Raw genomic sequence first — 20,667 nt, forward strand, 5'->3', positions numbered from 1 at the left:
CTGCATCTCACGTTGCTTCTCCGTGGAGGTAAGAACAGCCAAAGCCTTCTACAGCAAAATGGGCTCTGGCTCTCCCATCCTTCTGGTGGGCGCTGGGCAAATCCGAGGGTAAGGCGAGGTAGAGGGCAGAATGCTGATGTGGCTGAAGGAACGTATTCATCATTTTTTTCCTGCTCTCCTGAGGTACAGAAAAAAGAAAAAAAAAAATAGCACGGTTGAGAGCCATTGCTAGTTTTCTGCACAAAAGGAGTCCACGGACTTGAGGAAAACTCTGAAAAGAGAGTCTTTCTGTGATTATCCACCTCAGCTGATTTTTCTCCTGGAGGGATGAAGTAGGTCATGCAGATCTTTAGCTAAACTCTTAGCTGACTTTAGCATGGTAGGATGTATACTTGCTTTGGGACAGCAGTATATTAACTTCAGCCCCTTATGGATTCATCTGTATTTATCAGTACATGACTTAAGCCCTCTTAACACTGTCTCTGATTTTCACTCAATGAGTGGTGCTGAGCCTACATGGAGTAACAGTACTACATGAAGGGTCTAGAAAAGGGGCATTTACGAAGCAATTAATAAAAATATAGCAGACAGTACTTTCTGCCATCTCTAACATCCTCTGGCTTCTTTATACTCACTTGTGTTCATGCTTCTTGGGTTTTCAGTAATACAAGGTCTGAGTCTGACCCAGCCTAGAATTCAAAACCAGCAGAATTCAACAGGAAAATCCCAGTGCTTTCAAAGAGAAAAGGCTCTAATTCCTCACCTTTGTTACAATCTACGTACAGGACAAAATAATAATCTAAATTACATGTAGTTTGGAGCAAAATAAAAATGAAATGCTTTTTAAGATCATGATATATTAAACATACTTCGATGGCTTTATATATATATTTATACATATATATAAAATACACTCTGGAATTAATTGAAAAATATATATATATACGTGTGTATGTATAAAATACACCCTGGAATTAATTGAAATATTGCAACTTGTGCTATAACCCTTGGTTTCCCTGCTTTACATTCTTTATAGCTGTAGGAGCTTTGCTATATACCAATGGAATCAGACTAAACTATATTCACCAGTCTTTTTATACATTTAATGTGATCTGTGCTCAAAAACATTTAACACTAACCAAGTCCTTCAGGGCTTCCTGCTCAAGATGAGAAGTAGTGAAAGTTCTATAGAATAGATGATATTGTGATTTTATAAAGATCTAAGCCAGAAATAAAATACATTAAAGAAAAAGGCAAGTCATTTGACTACAGTTCAAAGTACTAATCAAAATATTTCCATGCATCTGGGAACATTTGTGGAAACTGTACTGGAAAAATATTTGTGCTGTAATGTACTCTTGCTAAAAGCAAACCCAAGAGAAATAGATGTTCACATTGTAACTTAGGCAGACATAAGTGAGGCAATGTTTACTGGCGCTGTTAAATGTGAAGAAACACCAAAAATTGCACAATAAGTGCACGGACTAAAGAAAGAAAATTTGCACGATACTATTTACACTGCAACAGCCAACTTAAGATTGATGGGTCATTCATAACCTCCACATGACACAAAAGTGCAAAAGCAAATGTGATGACTATGAACAGCTTGCCTGTTCTCAAGCACAGCTACAATGTAAATGCAGGAGTAAAAATGTAGCGATATTCAAATACAATGGGTGAGTCCAAAAGCTAGCAAAAATGTCCCATTTCTTGGGACACAGCCAGATGCCAACTCCGCCAGCAGAGCAACAGCATATTACCCTGCTTAGATTCAAAGGGAATCTAGAGATCAGCAAAATCTTCAGGACTGAAGGAAGTATCTGATTTCACCTGAATATTTTAAGCACAAAAAGGAGAAGTACTTTCAAAAAGGTTCTTTTAATTAACAAGCACATGTGCCGCTAATGCAAATAACACTGCCATTGCTGAAGCTCTGGGGTACTGCTGCCAATACTGTGGAAAGTAGAAACATGTATCACCATTCATTTTCAAGATTAGAGTGAAAAATCACTGGAAAGCCCTCAAGAATGTGAAAATGTACCATTTTATGAAGTGTACAGTATGTATATGGAAAGCGGAAAATGCTATGAATATCCCCACATTTAAAAAAAAAAAAAAAAAAAAAAAAAAAAGGTTGACTCCTAGCTTCCCTCTACACAACTGAGCAGCAGACGTGATGAGTAGGAAACCTGGAGTGCACCACATAAAAGTACTGGAGAAGTAAAGCAGTAAGCACCCTGCGGTGACTGAGAAGGAAAGGCACACCTTACACCTGCACGTTTGGAAGGACGTGGTAGATTGCACATAGGTAGGCAGGATCAGCAATTTCCCATGGCCAACAGCACGGAAGGGAGAAAAGAGACACTGCAGTGCCACCAGGAACAGCCGTTTCCAGCCCGTGCCAAAAGGAGCTCACCGGGCAGCGTGCTTAGTTCCAGCGTCATGATACCTTGTTCAGAGGTTGCCAAGGACCGGGGAGATTTGAAATGTGCAGTTACTCAGAGTTGCCTCACCGCTGACATTTGAATCATTCTAATTAAGTGAGACAGACCAATAATCTGCAGGATTTGTGATGCAAAGTGATGATTTCTTGAGAAGAAGTGAGAGTATTTCTACTAGAGAGGGCCTAAAAGCTCTTAGTGACCAGTGGCTGCCCTGGTCTACAGCAACTGAAGCAATTACTGGCAGAGGTTCTAATCTAAAAGCCCAGCAACTGAAGCTTTCTGACATGGGACAAACAAACAAACAAGCAAACAAACAAACAAACAAAAGCAGAAAACCAACTTTTTCATGTTCTCGCTTTAAGAGACAGTTTTCTGTCCACATGGATACTAGCAATCTTATCTCCAAAACAAAATGAAATTATCTTGCATAAAAGTTACTCAAATGTCAGTTAACACAAGCCTGACTCAATTAGTCATCTAAACGAGATTATACAAGAATGATGATACAAGCCAAAAACTTCACTGCTTGGTCTCCCGCAGAGCCGAGACAAAGGAAAGTAAAAAATCTCAGGCAAAGTTTTTTAGATAGGGGCTAATGCTGTTCACCACCACTGTTCCAGTCATCTACTTCTCTGTTTCATTTGTCATACTCCAAGGTGAGAGATGTGTAAAGAAAGCGGTGGGATGGTTTTTGGCAGTCATTTCTTATATACATTTGAGACTTGGTCTTGTCATTTAATCTTTGCTCACATTAGTCATCCTACTGAGTTTGATGATTTACATTTGTGAGTAATCCTTACTTAAGTGACAGCACTAAATCTATAAGAAATGTATCTCCCTCAATTTTCACCAAAATGTTTGAAAGTCGAGTATACTTGACCATGGAAGACAGACAGACACTGAGGCACACCGTATTGTATGACGTTGTGCTTTGAGGAATGATGCTGAGAGCAAACACCACGTGATCGATTTTTACAGCCACAACTAAGAATAGTAAAATACGTATTAAAATACTGAGCGGCTGGCTCTTCTATGACAGTAATTATCAGTGAGTCATTTGTTGAAGCCACTATGCTTTGCAAAATAGTTTGTAAATGTGTTCTATTGAAGTGAAAATTGAGTAGTAAACTTAAAGACATTAAGAGCTATAAAAAGTTTGTCACACAGCAGTGATTAGCAGAAAGACAAGAAGTCTTTGTTCTGCGCAGGGGATCTCTGTGCTACTCTTTTATGGTTATTTTACATTTAAGATGTGCGTGCACTGGGCAGACTAATTATAGCCTCATGAAAGAACCGAGTGTAATTCTTAGTCTTAGACCCTCACTCCCAAGGGCTGCAGAGAGACTGGAAAACAGCCTGAGCAGAGAACGCTGGAAAGGATGCTCCTGGTCGTTCAGCAGCAGCTAAATGGTTGCATGGACTTCACCATCTAAAGTCATGCAGATGGCTTAAATCAAGCTTTTGCTCTTGAAATTCTCTGCTCAGCTACTCAGTAACTTTGGAGGATTTAGAAATCGCATTTTCATAATTCTTTTTGGCCCTTAACATGCTCAGATGACTAAAGCTTTTTTCCAGCTGTGTGTGGAAGGTGGTGCCCTTCTTGCAGATAGGTCCAACTAGGACCTAGAAACTGTGGGAAGCTGAGACTTCTGCCCACATCCAGAGCAGCACTTATTCTGACAGACATTTTGAAATATTTCTACCAACCACCTGCTGGTATAAACTCCTGTTACATTTGAGACTTCCTTGCTCTTGGACTACTGAGTTCTAAAATTGACACGTCAGGAGGATGGGTAGAAAGTGGCCTAATACAGAGAAAAAAGATTTTAAAAGTCACCAGATCAGACAAAGAGCAAAAATGAGCTTGCATTTTATAGTGTAGCCATCAGGACATTCACCATGGAAGAAGGGTATTTGTGTTCCACTACTTACTTCAAAGACAGCTTATGCATCGATAGGACTGGACACAATCCTGAAGAATATCCTGTGTTAGCCTGGATAAATAGATAGTCATCATGGATTTGTGCAAACATGTTGCATTCATTCTGCCCTGAACCACACTGGTTCCCTCATAAAGCATCACATGCAAAAAGCTACTTATTAGCTAGCTCAAAAATAGCTCTCTAAAAATAAGTATCATGGAGACTTACACAACAATGTACACATAGTTTTCTTCATTGTGTTTCATGCAAGAAGCAGATGGCAAATACAAAAAAAGATCTGAATGTAGCAAGACACTGAGCTTGGGGATTATGTAGTCCAAAGAAACCAGTCAGGCTCAGGAGTCTGTAAACAACGCTATTTTAGAGGTAGGTGTCTTACCTGCTAATGCCTGTGCCTTTCCTTTATATAAGAAACAGAAGTCTAATATATTAATCTACTTCTACTAACAAGACTGTCTTTATTCGTCTATAAACACCAGTCCCTCAACAATATCCAGTACAAATCTTGTGTTGGAACAGGTAGAAATGGGTAAAATCTGTTGTGAAATTAAAGTGGAACTAGAGAAAAGGAAATCCTGATTTAGTATTCCATATATGTATGTGATTGGAACACTCAAAGAGTCACAAGTATCTTCTCTCCAGAAAGGTTAATTCATTTATGACTTCAGAACTGCTGCTAACACAAGTCATAGCAACACAGGAAAACATTAAGCTTGACTGTAATCCTGCTTTTACGCTGAGCTGTCTGAAACACGGGGCAAAGCTTTGAAATAGCACAGTAAGTCAAGTAATGGTTTAAAAAGCCTGCAGTGTTACTGGCAAGCTAGCTGTACCTGAAATTGCTAGTCATCTGGTATTCCAGTGAAATATTTTAATGTTAGAGCAACTTGAGAAATGATTAGATGTAACACTAAAAGCTGAGCTATGGCAGGCCAAAATGGAATGGGGCAACAAACTAAAAGGACAGTTTTTTTTCCCTGACAACCCATTATTATTAACTGCACATAGCACATACCTTTGCAAGCCACCCAACCTCCCTTCAGAACATGATGAAATCTGTCCCTTATCTCTGCTAGTGATGACACATCCTATAGGAAAAAATTCTTTTGATTTGTTAAGATAGCTTCTGAGATGCCTTTCCTCTTATTCAAACAGAGGAGAAGTCAGGCAGGGAGAAGGACAGAGCTGAGGAGAGCTGGTGTTTGCCCAGTGCCTGATGTGGCTGCATGGGATTGCATTTGAGGTGTGAAACTCCAGCTGTGAACTGGCAGAAGAATGAGAGAACTGTGGTAAAAATCTAAGGAAAAACAGGGATCAGTAAAGCAAAATTCCCCAAAAACATTCAACAGTGAATAAACATGCAAAGAGTACGAGATTATTTTCCTTTAGGCCAAATCCCAAATGCTCTCCATGTAATCGGTGAAAATAAGCCTAGCGTCTGTCTCCCATAGTCCCTGCAAGTTCTGAAGACTACGCTATGCTTTTTAATTCAATTTTACTTATGTTTGGCTCAAAATGCATGAGAATAAATTTGTTATTTCTTTGGCATGGGTTATTTTCTCAAAAATGAGCTTTTTCTTTCCTTTTAAGTCTGTGTCTAGAAGGCATTACACAGCATCTTGAGCTGTACGAGCTAGCCTAGGGAGAGAGTTTTGTTTCAAAAGTCAGCTAAGTGGTAGTGGTTGCAGTTGTACTTCTGCTCGCATACTCTGGTCGGGCTATTTAGCCATATGTGAACGTCATCAAGTCTCAGAAGAATTAGCATTGTCAATTCCTTCCAGAGTTACTTATTATTCTCTCACAAAAAGATGTTTTAATTTTCTATCAACTATTCTAATGGAGGTGAGGTGGTGCTGGTTCCAGTGGCCAATATTGGGAATGAAATAAAGGCTAACAACTATTTTCAACTTACAGTCTTACCTCACCTTCCATTTACCACTCCCCTTACAGCAAACATCTTTCTTGCCCTTCCCAGGCCAGGCATCACTGGTCTTGCCTTCCCTTGAGGCAGGCACTCTGTGATGAGCCTGCAAGCCCAGGGTCCCCCAGCACTGAAGCACTTTGTTCAATAGGCTACCCTAGAGTTGGGAAGTCTGAAGGCCTGGCATTTCATCTCCCCAGCAGACAGCTGGGCAGACTGCTAAGGAGCTGGGTTGGCAAGCTGGCATAAAACCGGGCAAGATTTTGACTGAAACCTGCCTGGCAGGCAAGTTTGGAAATGTGCCTCTGTTTTGTCAGAAGATTTGTTAAAACAGACACATTCCCACAGAATGTTCTGATTTTGATTAATCGGTATTTCATGGTGGGCATAATGTTCCCCTGGAAGTTTTCTGACCAGCTTCGCTGACTATAAGCTGCAGGTTGCTGACAAGAAATTGAGTGCCACTTTGGAGGAATGCTCGGCTCCACTGTGCCCATCATGAATACGGGCAGAGTACAATATGGGCAAAGACTTCAGGCCTGGGCCATATGACAACGAAGGAGTATTTGGTAGGCAGACATAGAGACTAAGCCCTTCTCATGCATTGAAATACCTTAAAAATATTCAAAATTATGAGTTATGTTGCTCAGTTTAGTTCATCTCGTACAAACCTGCTCTCAGTTTGTCGTTTAATATTATGAATAATGGGCATTAGAACTGCTGAATTAGGAAAATAAGACCACAGGAAACATGCAGGCTAAAGAAATGAAACTCCTATCATTCTCCTTTGCTTTCTCTACTCTTGCTTCTCATTCAAAAACAACACCCTCGAAAAGGTGTCTGCTATACATTTTGAAATCCAATATTATATGTTTTCATCCTTGTCTTTTTGAGAATAACAACAAGGTTCTCCTTGCTCTGACAAACTGAACTTATTCTCAGGCCCTGTGTTTCAAAGCAAGATTTGACACACAGGAAACCCAGAAGAGAATAAGCCTGTCACACTTGTTTTTCTTTTTGGTTTAACTGATTCATTTATTTTCTTTTAAGATACTGTAGGCAATGTAATGATTCTCCTGCACTTTCTTGCATCTGTGACTCATGAGGTAGGCTGGGTCTGAGAGAGGGGGCCAAGCCGCAAAGTTCATATACAGATTCTTATTTTTTCAAGGTCTGATAAAGTTCAGATTTGACATCTTGGATTTGGACCATTTCAGGGCTGAACAAGGATTCAATTCCTAGATAAGTAGCTTGACACATTTCTCTCTCCCTTCCCTTCCATTCGTATCACTTTGGATTTTATCTCACTGATTGTGTTAGCTGTGATTGGAATGAAAAAGTCGTCATTGTTGCATTGTCTTTCTGCTGTGGGGAAACAGGGAAGGAACAGAAATCTTCCACTGGATGACAATATTTCCCACAGTTGCAGTCATCCATGGCAAAGTAGTTATTTATATTCCTGCTTATCACTATCATCTGAGTGCCTCACAGGTAACGTCAGTGGCAATGACAAAATCCCTCACGGACTGCAAGACTGAGGATTTTCAGGCTTTTATTTTTCAGGTCAGATATCTCTTTTGTTGGTGAGAAAGGAAGTTATTAGAGTTTGGCAATGAAAGAATATATTTGAAATGAAACTTATGACAAAAAGTTTGTCTCATTGTAGAGAGTTGTTCTTATTTCTGAAGATTGTCAGTCTCAAGGCTTTCTCATCTTCTCTAGTGATGTAACTTAACAGAGGATTTTTTGTTCCTAGTTCTCAAGTACTTTTCTTGAACTTTGAGATCAGTGTTGTCCTAGCACAGAGTTGTAGCAATTCATGGGCAGATTTTGATAAAATCTCAAGACACAGTGGAAGCAGATAACCTTACAACAGAATTGCTCCAATGCTTTCTCTCCAACAAGACCTGGAGAGCAGCAAGTGTGACTTTTACCTCTTGAGTAGTCCATTTTGAAGTCCTACAGAGATCCATACCATCTCAGAGTATCTGCATGAGTAGCACGGACTTATTGCCCACCTGTAGATCTTCAACTAATTTAACTATGACCACATCAAAAATATTAACCTGCTTGTAGGAAAACAGGTCTTGGATAAAGAACAGTAGGTGTGAGCTGAGATCAGACGGAAGAGCTACTATGAACAAGGTTCAGCTGAAGGGTACACAGCTCTCTGGGCCAAAATGGTGAGAGACCCTGGCACTCTGCATTATCATACAAAGACCTTGAAACTGCCTCTTTCAGTTTCAGTGGGCTAAGCAGTTATGTAATGTGCAAGGGCTTCTAGCTCTTCACCTTTTTTATTTCATTTTCTGTATGTTGTTCTGTAATACCCTCTGCAATCATTTCTCTCAAAAATCGAACACCTGCACATACATTTTTGAAATATGTAGTGAATTTTTCAGGCATATATGCCTTTTCACAATCTGGTGGGGAAAAAAAAATAAAAAATTCTGGCACTATAAAATATGGCCCTGGTACATAAGAAGGTAAATATTGATAACTATGAGAGTTTAAGAGGAAAAAAGTGGATCTGTGTGGAATGAAAACCTTGAAACATACCTTGAATATTAAAACCAGGAGAGTGGTTGATCTTTAAACAACACAAATAAAAGAAGCTTATTTTAAGAAAGGGCTGAAGACCATGTTAGGTTTTTAATTTAGCATTAAGAGAGTAGTACCAATTGGATTTTATTGGCAGAGGTAGCATCAGTTAGATGAAGAATTATTAACAGTCTAAAGACTGGTCTAAATGCATGATGCAGATCTGCAAATTATGACTCAAACAGCCTCTCTGAAGTAAAAGATCACAATATAGACTATTATGATCACTATGCTGATGACCCACATCATCAGAAGAATCTAATGGGAAAAGGAGGTCAGTAACTCTTGCACAGAGATGACATGGCCAAGAGGCAATCTTAAAAGGAAAAAAAAAACTGTAGAGGAAGTAGCAAATTTATGGCAGTAAAACAAGGAAGCAAGCATAGGAAGAGCATGAGTAAACAGAGGTTACAGAGGTCAGCAAAGATGCCAGAAGGAAGCTGGACACACAGATTAACGGGGCTGGACTAAATGAGGCTGACTAATGCTACTACTTTGGACAAGTTACAGAACAGAGAGTTTGTACGTGAGAATCAGTTCAGTTTTTGGAGTCCAGGAAGAATATGGAGTGAAAACATCTAAGAGATATTATAGGAGACTCGTATGCCACCAAACAGAGGGCAGGCAAACACCGGGGGTCTTTGCCAGACAACCCGACCTCAGATGATGGGACACAATAGTGTAGTTTTCAGCTAAATTTTCTCAGCATGGAACTGGGTTATTCTTTCCATATTCACTTTTCACAGCTGTGTTTCATGACTGAAATTCACTCAGCTTATTCTAATCATATATCTTGCCCATATCCTTCTGTAATTTAAAAAGAATTAGCCATAGGCGTTCTGGAGAAAAAAAGAAAAAGAAAAAAAAAAGAAAAAGAAAAAAAAAAGCAATAAACCCCATCACTGGATATAGAAATATTATTTGTTGTATTATTCTACTGAAATTTACAGATTAGAAGCAACTTAAAAATGTGTGGTTTTGTGTTGTTTTTTTTTTACCTATTATTTTCTATCTCTTTTAATTCTCTATTTGCAACAAATAAAAATAAATCTACTTTAAAAAATAAAAATCAAATATTTGTCATGCAACAGTTTTAAGTAACAAGCTAAACAAACAGTCAATGTCAACGCTTGTGCCCTGACTGACTCTACCAACCAAGCCAATATTTAAATGACTATTCATATTCTTTTTTATGTCCCCTATGGTATTCAAGGTGCAGCAGAAAGAAAGAGGGTCTTTTGTTACTCTTGGTAGAATTTGGAGGCTCACGAGTACGCACTAGAGGGAATTTCGTTATTACAAAATGCACAAATCTTTTGATGAGGGTATATCCCTGTACGCCAGAGACTGACTCATCACTTGTTAGCTAGGAACATGGTCTGCTTCTTTTCAGTGCACAACCATCCTCTGAGTACAACAGAATTGCTCTCATACCTGTCAGGAGCTTTTCCTTCATGCCTGGCCTCTACAGAGCGATGGCCACACTCTCTCAGCAGACGAAATGACACCAGGGTCCTTTGTATCATGGCATATGTCAGGATCTAAATGCAAGGGCACCTGATGGCTGAAGGGCAAAAAAAGTCTTTTTGAGATTTGTACACATCTCTTTAGGCCACAGTTGAAGAAACTCATTGTAAAACTAACCTCATTCTAATCAGATATAGGTTTAGCTGACCTCTCTGTGGATGTCCACGACAGTCACTTCTGTATAATATTGCCAGGTTTCATACGTTGACTGTTCACAGAGATTTATGTAGTGAACGCTACCTCAGCACAACACGTCTTCCACCCATCTGAAGGAGGGCAGACACAAACATAAACTTAGATGGAGCTACAACGTTCTATGTTACTGCTCAAAATGGTCACGCTCTACTGGTAGGACTAGCCCTCACCCAACTGAGAGTGCTGTGTGTTCGGTGCTGGCTGTGGGTTGAGCTGGTAGGTGTTTCACATTTGAGCAGAATGAGCACCAGTATGCATTGTGAAGCCTAGAACCAAGGCTTTTATTATGGGCTTATTTGAGCAGATGCTCTATGGGTTGGGCAGCAATAAACTAGTTCTTGATTACTCTTACCTCACTGTTGGTTAAGCTGTTGGTGTTCGTATTTACTGTAGGCTGAACTTTGGAGCCATGCCAATTTGGCGTTTTTACTTTCTTCATAAGGAACATATCACTGCTATCCCTTACTACGAATTCAACACCTACTTATCTTTTAGACCTGCCTGAAGGTGATCTCTCTGTGGCTGTTGGCATGGCACACCAGCAGGACTTCAGGGAAAGGGACTGTCAAGAGACATGAAACCTGGCCAGTTATCATGTAAATATCTGAGGGAGTCACCTGTATCCGGCCTCCTAGCATGTTCACAGCGGGCTGGAATCTGCTAGTCATTCCTCAACTTCGTTAGGCACAGATTAGCCTCCAGCTCACAGACAGAAAACCTCCATAGTATCTGAGGCCACCAGCGCAGGTTCCCTGGAAGCCTGTATATCTGATGCAACTCTACATCCTGTCCCTTTCTGCAACACACCCAGAGCTCTGAATAACACTTCTGAATTTAAAAATTGTATTTGCTCTTTAGGGTAATATCAGGTGGGTATTTCCACTTATGGATTCTATTTAAATATCTGATCATCACCCATGCATGGTTCTCAGCCATTTCTATTTCCTTCTGTAAAATGCTCAAAGAAATCTGGATGTTAACCTCACTCTGTGATTGCTGTTGAAGCTGCAGTAACTTGTGCTGTAGACAATTGGACATTAGTAGGCAAAAAGTCTCTAGGAAGTAGGCTCCTCTTTGTCAAGGACTGGCATATATTTCTTAAAATCACATGGGATTCCCTTTCAAAGCAACTTGCTGCTCTTGTGGAGCAGGTATCAGAGCTGCTGCTGAACAGACAAAACCCAGCATTGTCCTAGGCACAATTTTATGAGGAGGCCAAGCTGTTTGGCATGTGCAAGGCAAGCTAGCCAGAAGATTTTTTTTTTAAGCCTGAGCTACTTACAGACCTTGAGTGGTGTGTAGGGGTGGTGGTCAGGTGACTTCCTGCCAAGTGCCACACTGCGGCTTGGATGTGGCACGTCAGATGCACAGTGAGATGTGATGCTGCCAAGCAGCAGCCTCAAACACAGCTTTGTTTTCAATAAGGCATGGCTGAGGAGGTATGAAGTGCTGCAAGTTAATGCTCAGCTGTGAAAAGCCAGTGCATGATTCTTACCACAGGGCTGGAGTTACTGTATCCTGAGGGGTCACTTGTGGCCCTTGATGCTGACTTACCCATGACAATGTCTCAGTTTCTCTACTTCATCAGCTTGCTTGGCTTCTTCACTCATCCAGTTATCTTTCCTTCTGACCCTCAACTGAGTAGTTGATGAATAAGAATCATTATACTAGTTCTACTTGTATGACAGCATTGTACATTTTTTGTTGCTGTTTGATTTTACATTGCAATAGTTCTGGTTTTAATCATTAGATAGAGTAGAAATAAATAGGCTAAGTAGGTTGGTGAAAAACTGAAGAGCAGTAACATGATGAAGAGAAAAAGAGGGAAGACGGTGAAGACAAGAAACAGCTGGGATCATGGGAAGAGATCTATATGTCTGACTGCACAGGCAACTCACACTTCCAAAACCAAGCCTTGCTTAGAATATATATATATATATTTAACGTATATATGTAGTCCATATTCGCATATATATATATGTATGAATATATGTTTATATATATATGTGTGTGTACATATATATGTATATATATATGGATATATGAACCCTGCTGGTTCTCTTCACAGGTTGGCCTACCTCAAATCTGCAAAGTAGTTTATATTGATACAAAAGAGCTTTGAACTTATACAACCCACGGCCTGCTTAAACTGAGTGGTTTTTTTTTGCAAGTGTAGCCACCAAGCCAGTTAGCAATATTCTAGAGCCAGTTTCAGTGCAAGGCCACTGATGTAATGGCATGCATGATTCAGGAGCCCCCTGCAATGTTAAACTGCCAATTTTATACACCTCTGTGATGACTGTGGTGTGGGAAAGCACCATGAGCCGACAGAGTTGAGGCCTAACTGTAAAAAGTTTTGTTTCATGATAGCAGAGTAGCACAGTGTATCAGCCACATTGTGCTCTCCCATCCCCACAAGAAGGACCATGCTAGTAGTTTTGACCTTCAGCCCTGTGAGCTGCTTAATATTTCTATATTCCTGTCTTTCTTAAGCATAACCATATTGCCCATTGTGATTTCCTGTGAACAGTATGTTATTAGTACTGCAGCTAGACTACGCACTGAGCTGTCAAGGCTAAGACAGTGAGAGAAAAGTAAGTAGCTCCGACCCTCCTGCTTAGAGCAAACAAAAGCTTCAAGTAGTCTTGCAAGTACTCTAGTTTCAAAGGAACACATGAACTGCAGCCCTCAGAAATGTCTCCAAAATAGAATTAAATTTAGAGTACTAAATTGGATTTTCCTTTACCATTTTCTGTGTTCCTGAGAACGAAATCGCCATAATACAAACAGCAGGGGAAAAACAAGCAGTGAAAGAAAATCACCATTAAAGCACTAATCATGAAGCTGACAAATGTATTTTGATAGTATTATATGAGTTCCAAAGATAGCGCTTAAAAAGGAGGTCAGCTTGGAATTGGGGCATTAAAAAAAATGTTGGTTAAAGACAGGAAAGGTCACGACTGTTTGCACAGTGCTCTACTTTCTCCATTAAAAAAAAAAAAATACAGTTAAGGAGAGATGATGATTCAGTGCTGGAGAAAAAAAAAAAAACAGTGTGTGTGATTGGTGAACACACTCGCCCCATCTATGAAATCATCTACATGCGTGGCTAGATGAACATCTGCTGCATAAAGTCAGTGCTGGTTTTAGTGTGCCACAAAACAATTTGGCTTTTGCTTATTTTCTGAGGAATGGTACAGGAAGAGTGCATGCTATACCCGAGTAGCTAATAATGTAGCATTTAATAATGACACCAGTGAGCAAGCAAAGCTAATAAAATTCAGTATCTTTGTCTCAAATGTGTTGTTCATCCAACATGATTCAGAAATGGATGAACGGGGGTGGGAAAGTAATCAAGCATACTTGTTTACGTTATTTCCTCTATTCTTTATCAAGAAAACTAAATGCCAGCATGTGATCAGCTCTGACTCTAGCGCACAGTGAATTTGCAATGACGGTTTTAATGGACTGCTCGAACTGATGGCAGAATAGTTAAGATCATCCAATAAATTCAGCATATGCATACAATATAAATCTGCCCTGTATTTATCTGTGATTAAGTATGACAGTGAGTAGTTGCTTACCCAGGAAATTCCATATGCTGCATGGGCCAGATCCTCAGCTGGTATAAACCAGTTTAGCACCAGTGAAGTACTAGCAGTACAGTAGGGACAGTCGTAGCCGCCAAGTTTAATGCTGCACCATGTGTGATGTTCTATGCCAATTATTTAACAAGCTTATTAGGTATTTGCATCTAATTTGCATATAGCCAACTTCCTTTTTCAAAGCCTGCACTACTGCAATGGGTGTGGAAAACAGCCCTGCTGAACAAAATCCTCAGTTTAACTACCAAGTTGTCACTGGTGGAGGTTTTCATAGCCACTCATGTTTCTGCAGTCCCATCCCTCTGACCTTCAGGCCTATACTGCATCTTCTAGTAACTGAACCTGATGGCAATGGTTTTGTGTATAGGAAATATAGCTAACAGTCCTTGCCTCTTCCATCCTGCTCCCTATCCCCAGACCTAAATTCTTGTATATATATGGTATATATAGCAGTCACAAAACATCCATTATATGTGAGGAGAATTTAACTCTACAGATTTAGGTGATATTTATGCTGGAAACCTACAGCCAAAAGACTATGATTAGCAATACTCCCAGACATTTATTTCCTTAACAGAGCATTGATGACGTATCTTAGAGAGAGATTTGGGGGTTTCTTAGGAAGGTTCTTCTGTGGAAGTGATGGCTGAGACTTTGGAGCCACCACTCTGCAGGCACACTCTATTTCATCCCCTCCACCCCACCCAGTTCCTAAAAAGGCTGCTCTCATCAGCCCAAATACCAACAGCTGCAGATGTATGTACAAATTCACTTCCCTAGTGCAATATTTACATCACAGGAGTATATATTAGACTCCTGACGTTTGCACTTTTTTTTTTTTTTAATTCAACATGGCTTTGGAAGGACAACAAGGAATGTGTTGCATAGGTCTCTTATACTCTGCCAGCAGAGGAAGTGGTGGAGAAGGTCATGCCATTGTCTGCTATAAAGCATCTTTCCAAGTGCAACACCCTTTGGAAATTCAAATATTAATTTTCAGGATTTCCTGGGTTCTTTCCTTGGCTCTGGAAGTAGGTTACAATTTAAGGCTTAAACACATTTATGAGTTTCGGTAGACTGCACAAAACTAAAATCAGAAAAAAACTTCCTTCAATCCACAGATCTTATCATTTCAGATAAAAAGTCACACATGAAAATGGCAATTTGTAAACCACTATGCACCATCTAACCAGTGTAAGGTTAAAAGCCTATCCTGTGCTGTGAGCTGGGCTCCTTATTCTGAGAGGCAGCATGGCAAAGTGGGAGAGAATGAAGCCAACAGCTGTTGAGACATAACTTTCTAACTCCCACCATAACCTTTGACTATAAAACAAAAAAACAGATGAAAAGTTGCCATTTTCCTTTTTTTTTTTTTTTTTTTTTTGAAGTGAGATTCATTGCTTAACAAGATCGTGAGGTGCAGAGGAGCACAAGAGATTGTCTTTAAGGTTGAAGCTTCTTGGCATATGTCTCACTACTCTCTCTCCTATGTTACAGAAAGGATGGGAAGTGCCCTCTCAGCAAAAAGTGAGTGGCTGATTAGTGCTTGCAGAAGAAGACATACTAATCAAATGTGAATGTTGTATGAGCCCCATAACCACTAGCAGGTTTGATAAGGGACCAGGCCTTGATATACTCCTCAGTGAGTAAGGGCCTCACAATCTGACCTAGATGAAAAGCTTGCCTGTGAGGATACTACAGTGGTCATAACTTCCCAGTATGAATGACTCGCCAGGGTGAACTGATTGCCATACAACACATTCTCTGGAATAACAAACTAAGATGATTCCAGCAGAGATTTTCTTCCACTGGTGCTGAGACTAACTGCTGCCTCAGTTTCCCCTCTTTGGAGTTCTCTAACAGCATTGCACAAAGCCATCTTGTCACTTCATTTAATCCTTTTTCCTTTGCTGTGTTAATTTTCACTGTGTCCCTTCTTCTGGCTCTTCATTCATTCTGAAGGCCAATATCAACATATTTTGGCACTTGCTGTGCAAATACATGCCCAAGGTGTGCTCAGCATGGTATTAACAATTCCAGATCCAGCACTGCTACTAGCTCTTTCAGTGCAGACATCAAATTGTAATACATAATCTTAATGCAAAGCTGTCAACCAGTTACTTCATTATACCTACTGTATATTATTCCCAGGCCAAAACTATATTAACAATACAGTTATGACAGAGAGCATAGATTAAAAATGTAGACAAAATAAGCATTACAAGAATATTGCAATTATCCCCAAAACAAATATTAGAAACCCTTAAGATTCAAAGTTCAATATGTACTAATAGAAATTCACAGTAAGGTCATCAAAACAACCTCAGTTGTGACTAGTAGTGACAGCCTGCAATAAACAAGCAAGTAGTCTTATAACACCAACAGCTGTAGTAGCATGAATTATTTGTGCAGGTTTGAAGGCATTATTTCTTTTTCATATTCTCTTTTCTAGTGAACTTTTATATGAACAGTAAATACCTATAGTTTTCCCTGGCTGTGTATGCGGTACAGCTTTGTTCTAAAATAGTGTGGGAAATGGAGGAAAAATGGTTGTTGTTTTGGACAACCAGCTTTGAACAAAATGCATGCATTTTAATTCTAAGAGACTACAAAAAAGTTTAATCTTAGCTGTAATATAATCAGATCACCTGTCTTTATAATGTATATTTTGTCCTGTGTTCACAGAGTTCATGATGATAAAATAACACACATGCTTAGCATGTAATTACATGTTAAACTGCCTACAGTGTAAATAGCATGACCTTTAAAAACAGTTACTGGCATATAACTAATTAATGACATTATTCAGGGTTATTGCCCACATACCAACAATATTCGTTACAGAACAGTTTACATTCAGGTTTAACCAGTTTGCAGCCCTCCTGGCTTGCCACATTATTTTCCATGATAATGTTTTTATCTGGTTTAAGAAAGCCACATTTTAAGGAAAAACAAGCTATAGTACAAAGCAGAGCTGGAAATAGACAACACTGAGGGCAAAACCGAGTCTTGGCTTCATTAAGTAGCCTGCAGCTAGAAGGGAAGAGCCTGTAGCCCATCAGGCTGCAGGGAGGATGGGTGAGAGCAGCTGCCTGGGGAAGGGGGGCTGGGGGGTGCATGCATGCTTGGTAACATACTTTGAGATCCTTTAAAAAGAAGTCGCATATGCTCTCCCTTCTGGGTCCTGTTGGGAAAGGCAGAATCAGCTGAAGGGAACCATGATCTTCCCCATACCCTGGCAGTCAGGGCAGTTCTCGGCTGGAAAAGGGCCCTGCTCCCGTGTGCTTTGCTCTGCCCTTTCTATTTCTGAGTTCAGACTGGCAATTTTTTCTCAATTAACACCCAAGCCCTAGCAATGTGGGTGACAGTTATGCCATTGCCCCCAGTACTGAATTTCCTTTGTTTGCATCATGTTAAGCAAAATGCTCTTAATCACTTAACACAATATAAACACATTGTTGTAGGCCAAATGGCTGTAAACAGGTAGGTGCAGTACCAGAACTGTTCACAGAATTGCCTTTGCTTACACCAAAGGCTGAATTTGGTCCAGTATTTTTGCACAGAAAGGTAATGTGTAATGTTACTGCAACACATTTTCTCTGGCACCGTCTCACTGCTGTTGGCACAGACGCAACTCTTTGATATTGAGTAGGTGAGTGGTTTCTCTTGCCAGCTTTCTATCTGTAACTTTGACTCCCAGTAATATTTACTAGCTGCCATCAGTAAGTCAGCTTTTAAGTTTCATTTCACGAGGACCAGGCGTTAAAGTAAAGCGAGAGGTGGTGCCTGTCCTGACAAGTCATGATACTCCACCGTGATGCACTTCTGCGTCATCTCACAATGACAGTATGTGCCACAAGGAAGGAAAGGAAGGGGGAGTAGGCTTACGTCTGTGTGCAGCGGAAAGCACAAACACACATTTCTGTCTTCATTCCTTTAAGCAAAATCCATCCACAGCTCTCCAGAAAAGAACAGACTGCAACACTGTAAAACAGTCAATAAATTAGTTGGAGGAGGCTGCTTTTTGGAATGGGAAAGGAAAAAGGTGAACAGTGATGAAATATCAAATTTTACCTCCTACATCTTAAATATTTTAAGACATTAAAGGAGGAAAGTTTCATACCAACAACTACCCATAAGCCACAGGAACTAACTTGTACTCTAAATGCAGCTTGTCAACTGCAAGGTATTTTCTATCAAAACATCAACAAATGTGATTCAGCTTGTAGGGATGACTGTATAAATCCTACGTAATTTATTGCCTCCTTTCTTCTCTGTGCTGATGTATTAACATTAGTCTACCGATTTTCAGCAGTGTACTGCAAATGCAGTGTCTCCTTGAGTGCCTAATAATAGAAGTAATACTTTAATAGTATTAGGAATAAGATTTTAGTAGAGACATGGTAGCTGAATTAGAAAGGTGCAGTGCTTGCCACCTATTGAGATGAGTGCATCTCACCAACGGGAAGGGATCGGTGTGGGAGAAACAGTGAAGGCATCTGGCTGTACATGTACACACACTTTGCTCAACGTGTAGTTTCACACCATAGCCAATCGAATGCAACCAGGAGATTTGCTGAAAGGAGCTCCTGCTCCTCATCCACCCTCCCCAGATTATTTCCTTGCTCCTGCTCATATCCCACCTCGCTCTTGGGAGTTACAGTGCTGGCCAGTAAGCAGCTTGGACAGATGGTGGATTAGTCCCTGTATTGGTTCAGTGAGCTGATCCAATGCACAGTTTGGCAGAAAGATCACTGGATCTGTTGTACTTCTTATGTTTGCATGTGTGTCAAAGCTGCAGCCCATTCTGGCTCCACCTCAGGGACCTGGTGGCTGAAATGCCTTGCAGCCCTGTCCCACCCTGGGGCAGATGTATGACTCATCCTGCTCCTTGAAAAGTGCTTTGAAGTTGTGTGGCATGACAGAAATGCTAAATGTTGTGAGTTTAATATGCAACTTGCACCTTCTCAGAGGTAGCAGAAAAGGACTTGGGCACATCCATCATCTGGGTGCTGGAGGACAGTGTTGAGCTCAGGCTGAAGGGCAGCGACAGAGCCTGCTGGACGTGGGCCAGCTGCAGTCACCCTGAACTTCACCTAAAGCCAAAGAGACAACTTGCATCTGTGGGGCTGACAATCAAGCTGCTATTCCCAGTCCCTGCTAAATTAAGTTAAACAAAGACAACTAATTTTGTAATTTAAAAGTGACGGTGTTGATGTTACACCCAGTGAGGCTTTTCTTTGAATGATTCCCGTCAGCCTGCCCTACTTTCTAAAGGTTGTGGGGATGCTTTAATGAAAGGGATGCAAATATTTCATAATACCAGAGCATTTTCATAAAGGCACTATTTCTGAAAATTGCTGATTGTCACTCAAGGCCTGTTATTGCGAGCAGCTCCCAGGGCTCACGGGGTGCAGGCCTCAGGGCAGCCCATGGAGCGATGCTGCTTTTGTTCCTTCGCACGACTCGTTTGTCCTGTATTCTCCACTTCCAGAACGTTCTTCACAGGTCAGATTGTAATCTTGGATGAATTATAAGCAGTACCGTGTACCTGGAAATGTCTGTGGAGATACATGATTATGCATGCTGTGTGCCCGAGATTAGAACCTGGCCTGGCTCCAGGAGTTAGGAAACCAGACCCTACCCAGGAGTTAAGAAACTTGCTTACATTTGTTGTGTACTATTTTAAACATAAGAACAAAGAGGAAAACACTCTGCACTGATCCTTGCTGATGTGGAAAGTCAGACTACGACACCTATTTATGTTTCACAATGTTCAAGAATATCTATTACTTTAGGATGACAGTCACACTGAGCTTGTTGTGCAATATGGATTTATAAGAACTTCTGCAAACCTACACACTTAGGTGCTAAGTGAACTTAAGCCTCTCCATGTTTACTACACAAAGTTCATTTTAGCACTAAAATAGTTCATGGCACTGTTTGTCCTGTACTTGCTTAATGCTTTTCAGAAAGCGGTACGCTGCACTGGGCCGAAGACTGATCTCTGCTGGCATAGAGGGAGCGATGCTTTAGCCAAGAACAGGGTCTTTTTCCATGGGTTTTAAATGGGAACAGAATAAATCCTCTGTTTCCAACAACACTTTTTAATGGGGAGCATATGATAGTGGACACTTAGGAATGTCCCCTCTCGCATCAAACACTCAGCTGGGGCTCTGCCAGTGGCATCTGGTGGCCCAGGTCTCTCCAAGGCAATCAAGAGGGCCGAGAACATCGCCCCTGAGCCACCCCGGTGGCCTGCAGAGCGACAGCTGCAGGCAGGCCGGGCCGCTGCCTGCAGACTGACAGACAGCAGCTCAGGCACCTCCCTGAGGCATCTTGAAAAAAGAGTTGGGGTGCATCCCTGTCTGCCAGGGAGAGTTTCCAAAACACAAGCAGCAGTCAGGGCCTCCACGCTGGTTAGCGATGAG

The sequence above is a fragment of the Cygnus olor genome, chromosome Z, assembly GCF_009769625.2.
Source record: "Cygnus olor isolate bCygOlo1 chromosome Z, bCygOlo1.pri.v2, whole genome shotgun sequence".
In the NCBI taxonomy this organism is placed as follows: Eukaryota; Metazoa; Chordata; class Aves; order Anseriformes; family Anatidae; genus Cygnus; species Cygnus olor.